Raw genomic sequence first — 20737 nt, forward strand, 5'->3', positions numbered from 1 at the left:
CACATCCCAGATTACTGGAGGAAGCAAGGGAAGAGAATGCTGCGCCATTGGTGATGAACATTGTGTCCTATCTGGCCACAGTAGTACTAGAAGATTAGAGGATGACATATATTACTCCTTTTTTCAAAAAAGGTATTGGGGTAATCCTTGGAATTATAGACCAATGAGTCTTACATCTTAGGGTGACTGGAGGAAAGTAGGGGGGTTGTCAGAACCAAGTTTTTTTTTCACACATGCAGTGGTGTGTTTTTGTGTGTGGAATGGTGGTAGAGGCAGATACATTGTGGATATTTAAGAGACTCTTGCAAAGGCACATGAATGAAAGATATATGAAGAACTAGGTTAAAGGATCAGCACAGCATCATAGGCTGGAGGGCCAGTACTGTGACGTATTGTTCTCTGCTCTGATTCCACCTTGGGGAAAAGATACTGGCTGTCTATCTAAGCTGTCTTAACTTTAATTCACAATCTTGTACATTTTATAAAGATCACCTCTTTTTCAACCAAGATGAAGAGACAATAAGACATAAGAGCAGAATTTGGCCATTCGGTTCATCGAGTCTGCTCTGTGATTCCATCATGGCTGATTTATAATCCCATTCTCCTATCTTCTCCCTGGGCCCTGAATAATCAAGAACCTTTCAGATTCTGTTTTAAATATTCTCAATGTCTTGGCCTCCACAGCCATCTGTGGCAATGAATTCCACACATTCGCCACTCTTCAGCTAAAGAAATTCCTTCTCATCTCTGTTTTAAGTGGGCATTCCTATATTCTGGGGCAATTTCCTTTGGTCCTAGACTCACACACTACTGGAAACATTGTCTCCACATCCATTCTATCCAGACCTTTCAACATTCAATAGATTTCAATGCAATCCCCCTCATTCTTCTGAACACCAGCATGAACAGACCCAGAGCTATCAATTGTTCCTTATCTGTTAAATCTTTCATTCCCAGAATTATTCTCATGAACCTCCTCTAGATCCTCTCCAATGCTAGTATATCTTTTCTGAGATGAGTGGTTAAACACTGCTCATAATACTCCAAGTCTGGTCTGACCAATGCCTCAGAATCACATCCTTGCTCTTATACTCTATTGCTCTCGAAATGAATGCTAACATTGCATTTGCCTTCCTTACTACCAACTCAGCCTGCAAGTTAACCATTACAGAATCTACACAAGTACTCCCAAGTCACTTTGAACCTCTGATTGTTGAATTTTCTCCACATTTAGAAAATAGTCTACACCTTTATTCCTTCTACCAAAGTGCAAGACCGTACACTTCCAGACACTATATTTCATCTACCACTTCTTAGCCCATTCTCCTAATCTGTCTAAATCCTCCTACAGACTCCCTGCTTCCTCAATATTATCTGCCTCTCCACCTATCTTCGCATTGCCCACAAACTTGGCCATGAAGCTATCAATTCTGTCATCGAAATTATTAGCATATTACGTGAAAAGAAGCAATCCCAAAACCAACTCCTGCAGAACAAGACCAGTCACCAGCAGCCAACCCGAAAAGATGCCCCTTTATTCCCACTCTTTGCCTCCTGCCAGTCAGCCAATCTCCTATCCATGCCAGGAGCTTTCCTGTAATAACTTGGGCTCTTTACTTCTTAAGCAGCCTAATGTGCAGCACCTAGTCAAAGGCCTTCTGAAAATCCAAGTAAACAACAACCATCGACTCTCCTTTGTCTATCTCGCCTGTTATTTCTGCAAAGAATTCCAACGTACTTGTCAGACAAGACTTCCCCTTAAGGAAAGCAAGCTGATTTTGGCCTATTTTATCATATGCCTCCAAGAACCCTGTTCGATCATCCTTAATAATGGACTCTAACATCTTCCCAACCACTGAAGTCAGGCTAACGGACCTATAATTTCCTTTCTTCTGCCTCCCTCCCTTCTTAAAGAGTGGAGTGTAATTTGCAATTTTCCAGGCCTCAGGAACCATTCCAGAATCCAGAGATTCTTGAAAGAACATTACTAATGCCTCCACAATCTCATTAGTTACCTCGTTCAGATCCCTGGGGTGAAGTCTATCTGGTCTTGGTGACTTGTCTACTTTCTCCTTAGTAATAGCAACATTCACTCACTTACTTCTGCCCCCTGACACCTCAAATTTCTGGCATATTGCTAGTGTCTTCCACAGTGAAGACTGACACAAAATACTTAAGTTCATCTGTCACCTTTTATACCCCAATTACTACCCCTCCAGCATCATTTTCCAGCAATCCAATACCCACTCTTGCCTCTCTTTTCCTCTTTATATACCTGAAAGAAAATACTTTTAGTATCCTCTTTTTTATATTATTGGCTAGCTTACCCTCATATTTCATCTTTTCTCTTCTAATGGCTTTTGAGTTGCCTTCTGTTGGTTTTTTAAAGCTTCCCAATCTTCTAACTTCAACTAATTTTTGCTATATTATATACCCTTCCTTTTCCTTTTATGCTGTCTTTGACTTCTCTTGTCAGCCACATTTGCTTCACCACCCTTTAAAATATTTCTTCATCTTTGGGATGTATGTATCCAGCAGCTTCTGAATTGTCCCCTTGAAACTCCACCCATTGTTTGGGTTCTGTCATCATCCTTGCTAGTGTCCCCTTCCAATCAACTTTGGCCAGCTCCTCTCTAATGCCTCTATAATTCCCTTTATTTCACTGTAATACTGATACATTTGACTTTATCTTCTCCACCTCATTGCAGAGTAAATTCTATCATATTCTGATCACTGCATCTTAAGGGTTCTTTTACCTTAAGCTCCCCAATCAAATCCGGTTCATTATGTAAAACCCAATCTGGAATTGCCTTTCCCCTAGTGGGCTGAACCACAAGTTGCTCTAAAAAGTCATCTCATAGACATTCTACAAATGCCCTCTCTTGGGATCCAGCACCTACTTGGTTTTTCCAACCGACATGCATTTTGAAATCCCCCATCACTATTGCAACATTGCCCTTTTACCATGCCTTTTCTACCTCCCATTGTAAATTTTATCCCGCATCTTGGCTACTGTTTGAAGGTCTATATATAAATCCCATCAGGGTCTTTTTTACCCTTGCAGTTTCTTAACTCTACCCACAAGGAGTCTACATCTTCCAATCCTATGTCACTTCTTTCTAAAGATTTGGTTTCATTTTTTACCAAATAAGCCACCCCACACCCTTTGCCTATCTACCTGTCCTTTGGATACAATGTGTATCCTTGGATATTAAGCTTCCAACTATGAGCTTTCAGCCACAACTCAGTGCTCAGTGACAAGGTTCAGGTCCACCCTGTTTAACCCCTCTGGACACAGAAAGTAGGCAAATGGAGTCCTGTCCAACTGTATAATGAGTTGAAGTAATTTGTTCTGTGAAACACTTTGAAATGCATGAAGCACAAAACAAATGCAAGATATAAAAGTAATTTTAAGGTCATTAAAATTACATGTCCTGTCGCACCAGCATAATTATTGCCTCAGTACTGACTTCACGCCAGGGCTTGCAGAGACAGAAGAATCTTTCACACAGCCTCAAATTGCTGAAAATGCAGCAGCACAAAATGGAATGACTAAAGCACTGCAGCCACATTACGCAGGAAAACAAAGCTGCACATAGCCGACTCATTCCTTTTGTGTGGGAACAATTAAATAGAATCAGCTCTAAATACAGCCGTCTGCGAGCGTTCCTATTTAGGTTTTCCAACATTGTCAGAGTTCAATGCCTGACCCACCTCTTTGGACCTAGCCAACCCTGCTTTTTCAGGGATTAGGGTTCTGGAAGTCCGACAATGTCAGCAGAGAGCCGGTCAGTCAGGCACAATAGGGTTGGTATCATTGTGCTGGAGCATTCACAATACAAGCAGGAGAGATCCACCAATTACCCAACAATTGGAGATCAGCATCTCATGATGAGTCTCTTGATGCCTCTGATTAAAGAAAGCATTGCCCTCTTTTTTTTGGCCTTATTGCTGTAATTGTCATTCCAGATTAATCAGCAGAACTTTCCCCTTTATAAACTACAGTCATGGCCCACAGTAGCTGGAGTACTTAAGGGACTACTCAGCCTAATGCCTAAACTAGACAGCCTAATGCATTCAGAAGATGCTAATGTGGAATTATTCAAATCATAAACACAAGAGATTCTGCAGACGCAGGAAATCCAAAGGAACAAACACAAAATGCTGGAAGAACTCTGTAGGTCAGGCAGCATTTCAGCCTGACACGTCGACTGTTCATTCTTCTCCATTGATGCTGCCTGACCTGCTGAGCTCCACCAATATTTTGTGAAAATTCAAGTCAACTCACTACACTTTAATCCACAAAGTTTCTTGTGGATTACTTTTTTCCCCAAGGAACGGTCCTAACCCAACAAAGCAAATGGTTCTGCATACATTTTTTTTTTAAAAAAGCATGAATAAACTGCAGAATCAGAATTAGCTTTAATATCACACTGGAACATGTCATGAAAGTTGTTAATTTTGCAGCAGCAGTTCAATGCAATAATTGACAAATATAGAAAAAATGAATTACAATAAGAATATATATGTATATTAAATAGTTAAATTAAAATAAGTAATACAAAAACAGAAGTTTAAAAAAACACATGAATTCTAAAATGAAAGTAGAAAATGATGGAAACACTTAGCTGTTTCAGGCAGCATCTGTGAAGAGCAAAAGAGAGTTAACAATTCAGAAGCAGGACCCTTCATTAGGATTGAGGAAACTTAGAAAACAAACATGCTTAAGTTGCAGGGAAGGGAAAGGATGGAGAGAATGTCTGGGATTAGACGGACGTCAAGGGAGATAAAATCGCATTGGTGTTAGTGGTATTGGCTGAGAGGATGGCAAAAGGTTGTTAGTCAGAGCTAATCAAACCAGATGAGATACAAAGAAAGGGAGTCAAATGTAAACAAAGATACAGAAAGAAAACAGAAGAAAAATTGTGAGGTACAAAATACTAAAGAAGCAAAACACTGCAAACGTTGGAAATTCTCTATGAGGTACAGTCTAGGTAAGAACCATTCATTATTTCATTGCATGTAGTTTGATCAGCGTGGATACGTTTACAAGAAAGGGCTACGCAGGAGGGAAAGGTTCTTATGGAATAGGTTTGTATCAGTCAGCACAACATCGTGGGCTGAAGGACCCACAGTGTGCTGTAGTGTTCCATCTTCAAAGTGCTCAAACAGAGCAAAGGGAAAATGTGTCCTTTAATGTTCCCATGACGTTTCCTATTATTAACAGGATATTTACAACAGAGATTAATGTTCATTGTCTCGAGGCCTCAGCACGATCAGAGAGCGTTTGTAACTGTGGCCTGCAGAATAAATGCACGGAAGTTCGATGGTACAATAAATAGAACCATGCACTGACAGAGCTCCATTGTGGTTGAAATTCTGCCCCATGGGCATGAATGTAACCCGGGGTGCCACTAAACTGAAATAACTGAGGTCAGAGAGGTAGAAAAACCCTTGGCTTTCACGATCTTCAGAACCACAAAAACCTACCCAGAAATTATTCTGACCAAACACATGATGTCCTAGCACAGCTCATTTAAGGAGAGGGGCTTTGCTGACCGAAACATCTCTGTGACCACACTTACCGGAGACAGGCTTTAGTTAACTAAAACGTCTATGTGCTGCACTCACTGGGAATTAATGAGAGGGGCTTTAGTTAACTAAACCATCTATGTGGCAATACTCACTGGGATTTGCAAACTACGCATGATGCCTTATATTGGTCTCATTGCTCAGCGCTCTTGTCACTGAGTTGCAAGGTCATGGATTCAGTCCCTGCCTAATGATCAAAACATCTTCCTCAATCAAAACAGAAAATAGATTATCCAATCATTACCATATTGCTACTTGAAGGATCTTGTGTACACATCAGTTCCCATTTTCCTTCATTACAGCAGATCCGAATTTCTTCATTGGCATAAACTACTTTTGAATGTTGTGAAATATGTTTAATAACAACAAGATGGAGAGACACAGGGGACAGCAGCTGCTGAAATCTGGAGCAAAAATAAATGCTGAAGGAACTCAACAGGTTAGTCAGCATCTGTGGAGGGAAAGGGATAGCTGACATTTTGAGACAAGACCTTTCTTCTGGATTGAAAGATTACAGCCAGTATAAAGAGAGGGGAAAAGGCAAGTTCCTTATCCCAGTCTAACAAGGCATCCGTCTGGGTAGCCTCCAACATGATGGCATGAATTCCGTCTGGGTAGCCTCCAACCTGATGGCATGAACATTGACTTCTCTAACTTCCGTTCATACCCCACCTCCCCCTCGTACCCCATTCGTTATTCATTTATATACACACATTCTGTCTCTTTCTCTCCTTTTTCTCCCTCTGTCCCTCTGACTATACCCCTTGCCCATCCTCTGGGTTTTTATCTCCCCCTCCCCCTTTTCCTTCTCCCTGGGCCTCCTGTCCCATGATCCTCTCATATCCCTTTTGCCAATCACCTGTCTAGCTCTGGGCTTCATCCCTCCTCCTCCTGTCTTCTCCTATCATTTTGGATCTCCCCCTCTCCCTCCCACTTTCAAATCTCTTACTAGCTAATCCTTCAGTTAGTCCTGACGAAGGGTCTCGGCCCGAAACGTCGACTGTACCTCTTCCTAGAGATACTGCCTGGTCTGCTGCGTTCACCAGCAACTTTGATGTGTATTGCTTGAATTTCCAGCATCTGCAGAATTCCTCATGTTTACGATTTCAAATTCTCATTAATATTCACACCTTTACATTCCTCTGGGGAAAAAAAACATTTCTCCAATTTTCAGTTAGTCCTGATGAAGGGTCTCGGCCTGAAACGTCGACTGCACCTCTTCCTACAGATGCTGCTTGGCCTGCTGCGTTCACTAGCAACTTTGATGTGTGTTGCTTGAATTTTCAGCATCTGCAGAATTCTTGTTGTTTTTATTTCTCCAATTTTGTCCTCTTTTGCGTCAGGATATCCATTGCCCCTCCAATGGTAGCTAGCTTTTCAGGAATTCCCTTCCAAAACTTTCCCATTTCTCCATCGTCCTTTAATTCACACCCCAGCACATAACTCCTTGACCACTTGCTTCAATATCTGCTTATCGGCTTTGCTCTTAGATTTAGCTTGATTGGACTCCTGTGGTGCACGTTGGAAAGTTCTGCTGAAGTTGAGGCTTGAAGGGTTTAGGACAGCTGCCAGCCATTGCCAGAATGGTAGCTTGGCTCCAGTTATCAGCGACCTAACAAAAGCACGATGCAGGTCAGTCATGTGTTTTGTGCCCTGATTGTTCTACGGTACCTCTTTACTGAAGAGACTTGGATGATGGATGCGAGCGGGAAAAGTGTCTGGCTCAACTTCAAACTGCACTTCAAATCCTGAGATCTTTTTATGTAAATAAAAGCTTGGCTTGTTCAGCTGCCCCTCGTGCATTCCTTTACATAAAGTAAAGGGATGAATGGCACTAAAGGAAGGAAGGACATTAAGTGCTGCACACCATTGTGCACCAGTTAGACATGGTACTGCAGACAGACACACAAAGCGGCACTGTCAGCTACATACCACTTGAAACTCCTCGTTAACAAGCACCAGTAAGTGGCAGCGCTTTAATCAAGTAATCGTCATTGTGACTGAGGAAGTTGCATTGTGACACACAAATGTTTGTATGCTCGCGTTTATTTGCCAAGAATGGAACGTTCCCTGAGATAAATACCACAAAACTGCAAGGAAGAGACATCCTTGTCCATCGCTTGTCTGCAGTACGAGTATTCAGATAGGGCATACCATCTGTGCCTCGGGTCACATCACATCAGCCATTTGAAGCCCTCAAGGTTCTTTTTCAAGTTTCTGTCCTATATGTGTGCCTGACTTATCAGTTGGGGACTTGAATACGATCAGGGGCCAAACTAATCCATTACTGACCCAGCAAGATACACCAACGGCCCTCTAATTTACCGAGGCTGTCTGTAATGCCACAGGAAATGCCCTACTCAGCTTCTCACCATCCAACTCAAAAATCTCCATCTTACTGGGAGAACTCCTCAAGCCCCAATTCCCAATGAGAAACATATTCCAGGTTGAGACTTCATTACCGCACTCTCACCTCTGGGGTGGCACAGCGGTAACACCAATAGAGCTGCTGCCATAACAGATCAAACTACCTGGGTTTGATCCTGATCTCCCATGAGGCTCCTAGGGATGGCCTTCATTTTCCCAAGGACAGGTAGGAATGTTGTCGCTTGAAATTGCCCTGGATGGGTGTGAGTGGTAGAATCCAAGGTAAATGATAAGGAAAGTGGGTAGCGTAGACAGGAATAATGCTGATGCCTGCCAGTCAGCGTCAAACCTTGTGCTCCAGGACACACACAGGATGAGGTAAAAACAAAAATGCTGTCTGCTCTCTTCAGGTTACCATTTAAAGACGGGCATGGCCAAAATTTATCTTTCAAACAACATCACCATTAGGGTTAGCCATGATATTTATCCCGTTGAAATGTGTAGTTACTTAACATTGAGAGAGGCAGAGCTCTGAAATACTGAGTGTCCGAGCATGTTTTGCTAAGGACCGGTCTGCAGCTACAGCAAGTAATTTAGAAAACAAAATGTTATAATTTACTGACTGGAGAACTGAATACAAAAGCATAGGGAATATGCTACATTTACATAGGGCATATCTGCAGATAAAGTACTGAAATGGTCTCACAGAGTCATAACGTGTGATAATTACCCTTTGGCCTAACTGGCCCATACTCACCAAGATTTCCATCTAAGCTAGCCCTATTTGTACATGTTTGGCCCATGTACCTCAAAACCTTTCCTGTCCTTGTACCGCTGTTAATGTATGTGCTTTAGCCGCTTCCTCTGGCAAGTCAGTCTATATACTGACCACCCTTTGGGTGAAAAAATTGCCCATCCATTTCTGTTTCTGTATTTCCCCTCTCACCCCAAGTCCAGTTTTTGATTCCTCAACCCTGAGAAAAAAGATTGTTTGCATAAACCTCGTGATTTTATATATCTCTTGTGCTCTCATAAAGGCCTAACCTATTCAATCTCTCTCCACAACTTAGTCCCTCAAATCCTCGTAAATCTTCTCTGCACTCTTTCCAGCTTAATGGTATCTTCTACAGTTAAGTGACATCCTTATTTAAGGAAGATAATGCTTTGGAAAGTCTAATAAAGGTTTATTGGACTAATATTTGGACCCAAGAGGGTTGTCTTATGAGGAAAAGATAGACAAATGAGGCTTGTAGCTACCTTAGATTTCAGAATAAAAACGAAAGAGGACTTGATTGAACCATACAAAATCCTGAAGGGTTTTGACAGAGTGAATGAGGAGAAAACATTTCATTCTGTGGGAGAACCTGAAGCTGGGGTTCAAACTAAAGGCTTGTGCAATTAAGAAAGAAATTAGGCAGTTTTTTTTTACTCAGGGGCTCATGAGTCTTTGGAATTTGCTTCCTCAAAGGTGGTGGAAGCAGAATTTTTGGAATATATTTAAGGCAGAGGTTTTATCGGTATTTGACAAATTGGGGTGGAGATGGAAAAAGCTATTGGGAAGAGGCAAGAATGCAGAGAGAAAGTTACAATTAAATTGGCTGCAATCTTATTAAATGGTGGAACAGGTCTGAGGGATTCCTGTTCTGAATTTGTGTTTTTGAATGGAAATACAAGAGATGTTTGAATCTGGAACAACGCAACATGTGCTGAAGGAACTCAAGAGTGTCGAGCAGCAACAGTAGGGCAAGAGCATTGTCTGGCTGCCCATATTTTTACATAAGAATGGTGATTAAGTTTCACAGTCACATCACTGTTTGGAAGATCCTGTGCCCACCCACTGTGGACTTGCATCCATTTTCCTCTCCGCAACAGTATCCCGTGATCTGGCTGGCACTTCAAAAGGAAGCCATGTGCTCCTCTTCCAGGGCCATCTCCGATCCCCTGCCATGTACTCAATGCATGTTGGCAACCTTTGCCTACATAAGTATCGCCCTCTGAAAACACTTCAAATTCCTGCTATCTGCATTCCTTATTGCAAGCCCTTACTAGGCTGAGGTTTGCTTTCAGAAGACTGTGGCACGACTGAATTACCATGTCGGGATATCAATACTTTAAATATTTAAAGCTCAGCATGATATGCTGCACAGAAGATAACAGATTCCACTTGCTTTCACTGACAAGAACAAGCTTACTGTAGTCACTGAAAATAGTCTTTGTTAAGCGTGGAATAGACTGTGGATCTTTAATGAATGGATGCTCAGTGAAAATAAATCAACAGTTCAGCTACTGCCTTGTCTGCCATGCACCTTAACACAATAGCAGGCTCAGTTCATGCCGAGTTAGACTGTCCCTTATGAAAAATACCAACAGGACAATGTATTGCTCTCAGATCCACCAATCCGGGCGAGGAAGGCAGGGTTCAGGCTTCTCGTTGATGTCCTCTCTGGGTTTCTTTTGCTTCCCCACTGATGTAATGGGGACCTCCTTTGGCGAGGGGATTATTTATGCCTGCAGTTAGCAGCCTTGAGAAGTGAGCAGCAACAGAGAGTTTTCTTGGAGTTGTTGGTGGTGTGGAAGGGTGTTTCAGTAATTTGATCCAGGAGGAGTGCAGGTTAAGGGACATGGTTGCTGTTCCGGACATGGATTTTCTCCACAGCTGAACAGCCTGCTGATAGCCAATCGTGAACAGATTAGATGAGACTGCAGGGAAAACATGGTGCCTGTACAGGGTTATTGGGAGATGAATGAAATGTGTCGAACAGGATGGAATTGTGAAAGAGAGAGAACGAAACAACTCAATGCTAATCGTAAGTAGTGGAACTCAACAACTCTGGTCAATGTGGAGGCTTCTGAATGGCATCACATAATTGACATCATTTGTAACGGTTTATTTATAACGTGGTCCAATCACGAGCATTTTGCTCTTTCACAAACTCCATTCAAAAGACTGATGTGTTCTAGCTTACACAAGTTAAACTGGTGCCATCCTTCCCTTATCAACATGAACCACTGCCTTCAGCGAGGGCAGATCTCATTCAGACATCCCAAGCCCTTGAACATCTCCTTGGGATCAACACACAGATGTTCAAAAGAGAATAGCTGTTGACTACAGATAGGCCACAGTCAATCATGGGGCTGAATGAGGATGGGTTGTCTTTATCTGCTGTCGCCAAGCACATTTTGATATGATAATAACCTCACACATTAGGCAAGTTGATTTGAATGACCATGTAAATATACAAATCTTTCTTACCAGATGGTGAGCTTGCTTCTCTTCTCTTGGTCTCCCTGGATCCTGGAAGCAGCTTCAGCTCGATATCTGTGCTCAACAGGGCTCCATCAATCAAGCAAATTCATTTCAAGGCGCCCAATTCTGGAAGAGAGAAAGAAAACTGACCTTTAGCTGTTTGTTTGTCTTTTGGCAACAGGATCCTGAGGCTGAGTGACAGGGCTAGCCACTCTTACCTGCACTGTACAGCAAGGATGGCAGTGGGCACAGTAAGAGCTAGGGAATTAGTCCGTTCTACCCACCCAAAAGCCTTACGTATGAGAACGAGTCAATGATTCAACAGAACGGATCATCTACAGGATGACAATTGGGATGTAGGGGCATTATGGAAGGGCAAAATTTGGGACCAGTTCTTAGTCATGTCTTTTCGCAGGACTGGGTGGAAGTGACACTGCCCCTGTACACCATTCCTGCGTTCAACTGGATCAGCTCTATCCCAAGCCACATATTTTCTTTATCCTCTAATTACCTTAACTTATAAAACACCTATCAGCAAAGAGAGAAAGAGGGTTGATGGTTTACATTAACAGAACATCAGAAATAGGAGCAGGAGTAGGCCATGTGACTCATCGAGCCTGCTCCACCATTCAATAAGATCATGGCTGATCTTAATTCCCCTACTATGCAAGAATCTATCCAACCTTGTCTTAAATATTTTACTGAGGTAGCCTCGACTGCTTCATGGGGAAGAGAATTCCACAGCTTCACCAATCTCTGGGAACAGCAGTTCCTCCTTATCGCCATCATAAATCTACTCCCCCAAATCTTGAGGATATGTCCCCTAGTTCTAGTCTTACCTACCAGTGGAAACAACTTTCCTGCCTCTATCTTATCTATCCCTTTCATAATTTTATATGTTTCTATAAGATCTCTTCTCATTCTTCTGAATTACAGTGAGTACAGTTCCAGGCGATTCAATCTCTTCTCATAGTCTAACCCCCTCATCTCTGGAACTAACCTGGTGAATCTCCTCTGCACCGCCTCCAAAGCCAGTATATCCTTCCTCAAGAAAGACCATCAATCAAAAGGTTAGTTCTGTTTCTCCATCCTCAGTTACTGCCCAACTAGCTGAGCATTTCCAGCATTTACAGTTTTTTATTTCAGATTTCCAAGCTTCACACTATTTAAATTTGGTTGGAGATTTCCAGCTGGCCACCATCCCCCTCCACCAGCAGCTTTCTGGGGGGGGGGGGACAGTTCCAGATTTCCACCATTCTGTGAATTAAATGAAGCCTCCTGATTTCACTTTTGAACTGCCTTACTCAGAGAGGAAGCAGATGTACTCTGTCCACCGGTCTCCAAGCCACACTGGTCGCGTACCTAGTAGTGGCATCTCGTTAAGCTGCGTAATTCTGTTAGGGGCAGCAGGCTCTTTGGACTCAGCCCATCCCATCACAGCCACAGCTCCCCCACCACCGAGGATATCGACAACAGAAGAGAAGTCTCAGGAAGGCGGCATCCATCACAAGGAGTCTCAAAACATCAACCATAGTCTCTTCCTCACTGACATCAGGTTCTTGACTATCTCTGACTATATTTTTCCTCCGCTCTTAGTTGTGTCAAGCATGCTTTTGTTTATTTTGGAGTGTAGGGTTCATACAAATTGTGGTAATTTAAGTTTATGAAAACTTATCACAAACAAGAGAACATCTGGAAATCCAATCAACACGCACAAAATGTTGGAGGAACTCAGCAGTCCAGGCAGTATCTATGGAAAAGAGAACAGTCGTTGTTTTGGGACGAGACCCTTAAGCAGGGCTGGAAAAAAAAAGATGAGGAGTCAGATTTAGAAGTTGGGGGGAGGGGAGGGAGAAACACAAGGTGATAGGTGAAACCGGTGGGGGGGAGGGGTGAAGTAGAGATGGAGGAACTCAGCAGGTCGGGCAGCATCCGTGGAAACGATCAGTCAACGTTCCGGCCCGAAACGTTGACTGATCATTTCCACAGATGCTGCCCGACCAGTTGAGTTCCTCCAGCGTGTTGTGAGTGTTGCTTTGACCCCAGTATCTGCAGATTATTTTGTGTTTAAGTAAAGAGATGGGAAGTCAATTGGTGAAGGAAATACAGGGCTGGAGAAGGGGGAATCTAATAGGAGAGGACAGAAAGGCCATGGAAGAAAGAAAAGGGGGAGGAGCACCAGAGGGAGGCGATGGGCAGGCAAGGCGATAAGGTGAGAGAGAAAAAAGGGGATTTGGAATGTTGAGGGAGGGGAGGCTTTACCAGAAGTTCGAGAAATCGATGTTCATGCCATCAGGTTAGAGGCCACCCAGACGGAATATAAAGTATTGCTCCTCCAACCCAAATGTGTGGCCTCATTGTGAGACCATGGATTGACATGTCGGTTCATGTTGTTCTGAAAACTTATGCTTGTCATCTTTATAATGCACTATGATGCTGCTGCAAAAAGCAAATTTTGGTGACATTTATACCCTGGGTGTGTATGCCTATGACAATGTATTTGAACTTGAACTAAGTCCACATTGACCACTGCACTTACACAGATCCTGTGTCAATTGTGTTTTTTTATTAAATCTATATTCATCTGATCTCCCCCCAGCTTCTACCACTCACCTGCACACTAGGGGTAATTTGCAGTGACTATTTAACCCACCAACCTGCACATCTTCGGGATGCGGGAGGTAACCATAGTACCCAGGGAAACCCACCTAGCCACAGGGAGAACGTGTAATCTCTGCACAGGCAGTACCCCAGGTCAGGATTGAACCTGAGTCTCTAGTGCTGGGGTTTGCATACAGGGGGAGCAGAAGCCATCTTTTGACTGAGGGAGTGAAGCTTGCTTGGATTTTCTCCCTCCTCTAGGGTCACCTTCCGAAAAAAAAATCTGTTGGAGGAACTCAGGGCTTCGACCCGAAACGTTAACAATTTCTTTCCTCCAGCAGATACTGCTTGACCTTTTGAGCTTTTCAAGCAGATTATTTGTTGCTCCAGATTCCAGCATCTGCATATATTACGTCTTCACTTTCCAAAACGTTCCACTGGAATTTTCATTACAGTGGCAGAGTTTGATTAATTCTGGGAAGGTCCAAGGAAATTCCCAAGGACTGCTAAACAAGCCTGTGAATTCTGACAATCTGCCAAGTGGCATTATTGGAATGTTGCCACCCTTGTTAATCACTGGCAGAGTCCTCAAGACAATTTCTACTTAGAACCAATGAGCAATGACTTAGGCTTGTATTATCCTCCTCCCCCACCCTCTGTTGGTGAATTGTGAGAATCAAGGATGATGGGGAACAGGCAGGAGAAGAGAGTTGAGCCCAAGACCAAATCAGTAGAACAGACTTGAGGGGCTGAGTGGCCTTCTTAGAGTTGCTGAGGCTTCATACTGCTGTGGCTTGGTATTGAGAAATTGGACCAAGCCCACATTTCCCCACTTGAAGTGCCAGCAGTAGAAATTCTTCCTCCATACCTCTCCCATCTCACTATTTTGCACCCCACCCCAAACTGACAGCCCCTAACCCTGACAAATCTTTCTTGTAAAAGCGACCATGTCTTATCACACTCTTCCGGATGGCTTACTAATGCACAAAGCAAAGGTTTTAATGGAAGCCTTAAAGATTTGCCTTTCAAATAACATCCATCATGAACAGCAGTGGCAGCAATTGAATTAGGCACATTATTGATGACTCACATGAGAGCAGGCAAATGTTATTTGGATAAGTCACTGGAAGCTCTAATTGATCCTGAGCCAAGGGTCATCACTAATTGAACTATTTTAGTGAATTTCCTCTTCTTCCAAAAGTAATCACAAATATTATTGAGCATTACACACATGCCCCCCTTCCCAACTAAGTGCTATCCTCTGAAAGATTAAAATCCTGAGGGAACCTTAGGTTTAACTATCCGTTATCATGATCCATTTTTGTCACAATACATACATTACTCTTCTAAATATGAGTGGGATCTTGCTTACTGTGGCTCAGTGGACTCTGATAATTGTTTTGAAACTCACTCAGTCGATGTCTTTCCTTTTTAACTATTCTCAAAATGTGGGCATCACTAGTCAAACTAGCATTTAGAGTCATACAGAACAAAAATGGGCCCTTCACCCACTGTGTCTGCACTGACTCTCGGACACCCATTTGCACTGATCCTGAATTAATCCACTTTTTTTACTCTTCCTTCCCAGAATCTGCCACTCACCTATACACCAGGGGCTATTAATCTACTGACCCCATGGTTCTGGGATGTCTGGTGGGAGGGGGAGGGGATGGTTAAATGGAGCACATCAGGGAAACCCACACAGTCACAAGGGGAACATGCAAATTCCACCCACAGACAGCAACTGGCATCAGGACTGAGACTGTGAGGCAGCAGCTCTACCAGCCACTGTGCTGCTGGTCCTGCCAATGACACTGATCACCTTATGGTGACTGGTCATCTGTGGCATATTGATATCTATTTTACAGTACAAAAATAGGCCATTCAGCCCATATGGCCTATACTGGTATTTAAGCTCCAAGCAATCACCTATCCACCTCTGTATATCCATACCCTCAGCATCTCACTGTCGCCCTTTCTCCTGATCTGGCAAGCTTATAACATATAATGCTACTATAGATATTGTCTACATTATATTTCTAATGACATAGATACTGTATTCGTTAGATAAAGAAGCATCTGCTAACCAGATTAATCTCTTACATGTGTTACCTTCAGTACCTCAAAACTCTATCACATGCTACGCCATTCAAATTATTTGAAAAAATAAATCATTTATGGAAATTACTCACTAGCAATGGCCTCTGCAGCTTCTTTTCTGATGTCCCGCACTCACCCGATTTGTCGAGCAGGGGCATCCTCCAAGACCGAGCACTTGGATATTTGGAATACACTTTTAGGTAGAGTTACGTGAGCACACGGGGCTTCAGCTGAATCAGGACTATACCTGTAAAGCTGGCACCTGTATCTCTTAAAGGGACCTTTTTCTGAGTTGGTTCCAGGCTTCACACTGAGAACTCATGTAAGACCCCTTTGTGCAATTAACTTGTCTTGCTCTCCCTTTGGCACCCCACACATGGTAGCAACCCCCACTGAACACTTGACCCTCAGACATGTAGCTTGCCCCCGCAAAACCTCTCAAGCACCCCACCCACCTTCCCCATCAAGCATCTCCTGACCTGCCCGAGGCAGAACCTACAGTCACACACTGTCTTTGCCAACCACCTCACAACCCATAGAACAAGGGGAAGTGAGTCATCCTTGATTCAGACGGCCTGCCCAAGAAAAAGATCTTGCAATCACCATCCTAATGCCCAGCATTTCCCAGGATCCTTTTCTCCAGCTTGTCTTGCAGGCTCACTTCAAGGATGGGTGGTTAACCCACAACTCTGCTCTTTCAACAATCATGACTGCGTGGCTAGGCACAGCTCAAATGCCATCTATAAATTCGCCGATAACATCAGCAAGAACAAGGAATTGATTGCAGACTTCAGAAAAGGAAGTCATTCAGGGGTCAACAGTGGAAAGGTGAGCAGCTAAGGGTTTCTAATCATCAAAATCTCGGTGGGTCTATCCTGGGTCCTACATATTGATGCAGTCATGAAGAATCAGTGACAATACTTCATTGGGAGTTTGAGGAGATTTGCTCTGTCACCAAAGACTACAGCAAATTTCTACAGATGGACTGTGGAGAACATTCTGAGTAGTTTTATCACTGCCTTGTAAGGTAGCTCTAATACACAGGATCGGAAAAAGGGGCAGAGCGTTGTAGACTCAGCTAGCTCCATCATGGGCACTGGGCCCCTCCTCCCTCCTCCACCCACACACCCCCAATCTTCAAAAAGCGATTCCTCAAGAAAGCTGCATTCATTATGTCAGTGATAATAAACTTGATTCACATCAGAGAAAATGAAAAGAAACGCATTTTCCAGCAACATCATCACTAACTATGCCAAAGTGCAGCTTCAGATTTGGTAAAACCCAAATTTGCCCCATTGTTCTGACCTCTGGAGGTGCAGTTCGTTTTGTATGTAGTTTCCTTTGAATGAACATAATTTCCTGTACACAAGCTGTTTCGTCAATCATTTTCTGCACATTTTAATTTGGATTTCAACCTGAAACTAATGATGGAAATGCATCCATCTCCATCCCATCCTTATGTTCTCTTGAAAAAGCAATATCTGAGAGTCTTGGGTTTGTTAATACTGGTACACATTTAGTAGATATATTTTGAAGGAAATGTTATGTTTATCATTTATCGCTATTAAGATATCATTGTGCCACAAGTTACTCCTGTTTACACAGAATAGGATGGAGTGTTGCATGCATGTATTACTTTCGTTAATACTGATTGCGAGAATAATCAGTATTAGTATACCCAGGTGTCCAATGATTCTATATTGAATTTAATATGCATTTTACTTAAGTAGTTTCACAAGTAAGATCTCATTAAAAACCATGAAGGAAGCTTCCACCTTGGGTGATTTTTGAGAAGGTATTTAACTCACTGCATACCTTTATATATCTGCACTGCGAGGGCAGTACAGTGAAAAGATAACTCATCTTCAAAGGCATCGTCATGGACTGGAGACATGTCTGAACGCTGCACACAATAATGTCAGCTTCTGACCCAAGCAACAGCGATCACCAAGGCCTCGAAGTGAGGTTGGAATTTGGTGCATCGATTGCATCGCTGCGACGCTTGTACGAATCATGATTAATATAGACACAGTATGAGTTCGCACCAAAGCTGAATTCAGCAAGAATGAGAGCAGCTTATCCTAAACGCAAAGTTGAGATTCAGATAGAGAAAGCTCATATGGACACAGAGAGGGTGTGTAGAGGCTACATTAAGTGTGCGCACGGAAGAATGTGAAGTCGAGGCAAAGGTATACGAAACAGTATCTGTTTTAGACAGTGGCGAGTCTACAACCAGAACCATTGTAACAGCCAATGCAGCTTATTAAAGAATATGTCCAAACAAGTTTAGGCTGTAAAACAGACAGAGCACTAGCTCCACAAGAAGATACTGTCCACACCATAGAGCCAACATGCCTTTCACATAGACCACTTATTGACAGTCAAGGTCTACAGCAGCAAAGACCACAACATCCCCTTCTGCAGTTTCATCACAGCAAAAACCACAGTCAAGAGTTGCTACCAATACCAACCCCATTTACAGAGACACAGACAAACTGAACTTCCATCTATCCCAAGTCACACATTTGGCAAACCAGTCTCCACAATGCCTTCATGCAGGAGCTGCAGATACATTAGATTTGGCTTAGTATCTGGTTTGTCAGGACTAGTCACAGCAGAACTAGAAGTGTTCAACAACCAGTTTGCCAGTTGTCTGTCCTGGAAGTCAAGCTTTCACAATGCTGTGGAAGGACTAAGTCTCAGGCTTAGCAAAGAGCTAGACCTTCTCTGTAGGTGGCTTGATGAAGGAGTCATGACAATATGCAAGCAGGGTTAGGACTGTGCACATTAATAATCCAGCCATGGGTTTACAACTGCTGTGGAAATTAGAGAAACTACCAAGCAATGTGCAAGAACAGTAGATACCTGAAGGGTTCAAGTATACAATGAAGCATCATGCCCACTTTCTGCCATTTTCAATTTTTGTGGAATTCGTCTGTCAGATGTCTGCAGAAATGCAAAGTGACCCTAGTTTTATGCTCTCAAATTCCGATTACACGTCATTCAAAGAGAGATAACCAGCAAAAGCATGGAAAACCAAATCCCCTATTGCAGTCAATAAAGCCAAAGTCAAAAACTCTATCATGAAACCCAATAGACAATGCCCAGTCCATAAGACACCTCAGCTCTTAAGAAAATGTAGAGGATTCAGACAGAAACTCCTTGCAGACTGATGATGCTTTCTAAAGAAGCACTCAATATGTCGACCAGGACTGCACACAATACTTCAAATATGGCTAAACCAAACTTTTATACAGCTGCATTGGGAAAGAGTCAGCCTGAACTGGGATAGCACCCCACTGACTCTCACCTACCAGTCACGGCAGAAGATGATATGGGAGTGGGGAAGGGCAGAAACTCACATATTCACACAAATGACACTAAAAGCCCCCTGCTTACCCTGTGAAGTTCAGAGGTTGTCTGTTAGGACATCTGTACTTACCAGCCAGCAAGTAACATTCAACTGCCAAAGCACCTGGATGCTTACATGCCAGGTGATCTTAACCATAATGAAACTGTCCAAGTATAATTTGTAAATCTCTGTTTTTTTTCCAAGTCACAAAGCATTCAGACCCATTCAGCTGTAAACACAGGCTGAAAATTATCTAAATTCCTTTTAGAGCCTTTTAAATTGGTTCTTTTATTCTTGTTCAATAGAGCCTCACCTTTCAGCATTCAGCATGTACAAAGACAAACAATCCAGCTGTGCGGGAATTGAACTGAACAGAACAGGGAGGTTATGCAATTTTCAAATAGGAACACTATGAAATCTTCGCAAGACAATGCCAAGTACACACAGTTGCAGAAGGAGTAGGGCAGCAAGGACATGGGAACACTGTCACCTCCCCATCCCCTCTCAGTCACTTAACTTAAATTGCTGTTCATTACTCGGAGCCTCTCTAACTACTTGTGCAGTGAGAGCGCGTTCGGCAGCAGTTCAAGGTGCTGTGCCTGTCCCAATGAGTGCTCACCCTCTGGACTGCTCACCATTCACTGGCTGACCTGTTGAGTGTTTCCAGCATTTCCTGATTTTATTTCAGATTTCCAGCATCTGCCGTTTTTAAAATTTCCATTCACTTTTCAAGAAGATTGCTCATCATCTGTAAGCGTTGTGTCCCCAGGGTATTTTTAATCCCTAATGTAGAGTGTAAAGATTAATAAATAAGAGACACAAGGAGCTTAAAGAAACCCAGTCTCATTTATTCAAGATTTCTTCACAGATAACCTTTGAACTTCCAACAAACACATACTGCTGCAGCCCAAAGTACAGGTAGCCATGTGACATAATCCTTTCAAGGATGACAGGCTTAAAGCAATAATTATTGTTCACAGCCTGTATAATTCATATTCAGCATCAGTGCACCCGAGAATAAGGGGTGAACGTTAAGTCTATACATACAAAATGCTGGAGGAGCTCAGCCAGTTAGGTCAAATGGCTCCACTGAGAGTTGGGAAAGTGACATCTGACACTAGCATTTTGTGTATGTTGCTCCACATTTCCAGTATTTCCTCAATTTCTTGTGTCTCCATTGGGGCTAACCAGCCACAGAGATTTTGTCCTTTAAAAAGACCACTATTGTTCAACATGGATTGCGCCCAGTTGAAGGTACCTGAACCATTTTCTAATTAAAGTTGAATGACTGTGATCTTCAGGAGAGAAAGGGAGGAAACTGGGAAAAGGGGAAATAGATTTTACTCTTGATGGATCAAAGAAATGTAAAGAAAGACAAAATGAGAATTTTTTTTAAAGTGTTCTACAACCTGTAGACCCCAGAACAGTGCAAAATGCTTCACAACTAACAGAGTAAGTTCGAAGTTGAGTCAGTGAAC

General features: G+C 42.7%; 1 protein-coding gene across 11 annotated transcripts in view; it reads right to left on the reverse strand.

Annotated features, from left to right (window-relative positions):
- nrcama (neuronal cell adhesion molecule a) overlaps window positions 1-20737 on the reverse strand; it is a 257866-nt gene that overhangs the window by 188966 nt on the left and 48163 nt on the right. For all 11 annotated transcript variants that reach the window (XM_063058228.1, XM_063058227.1, XM_063058233.1 and 8 more), the window contains exon 2: window positions 11213-11332. The gene's annotated coding sequence lies outside the window, so the exon portion shown is untranslated. The remainder of the gene's footprint in view (window positions 1-11212; window positions 11333-20737) is intronic.

The sequence above is a fragment of the Mobula hypostoma genome, chromosome 9 (assembly GCF_963921235.1).
Source record: "Mobula hypostoma chromosome 9, sMobHyp1.1, whole genome shotgun sequence".
Classification (NCBI taxonomy): domain Eukaryota; kingdom Metazoa; phylum Chordata; class Chondrichthyes; order Myliobatiformes; family Myliobatidae; genus Mobula; species Mobula hypostoma.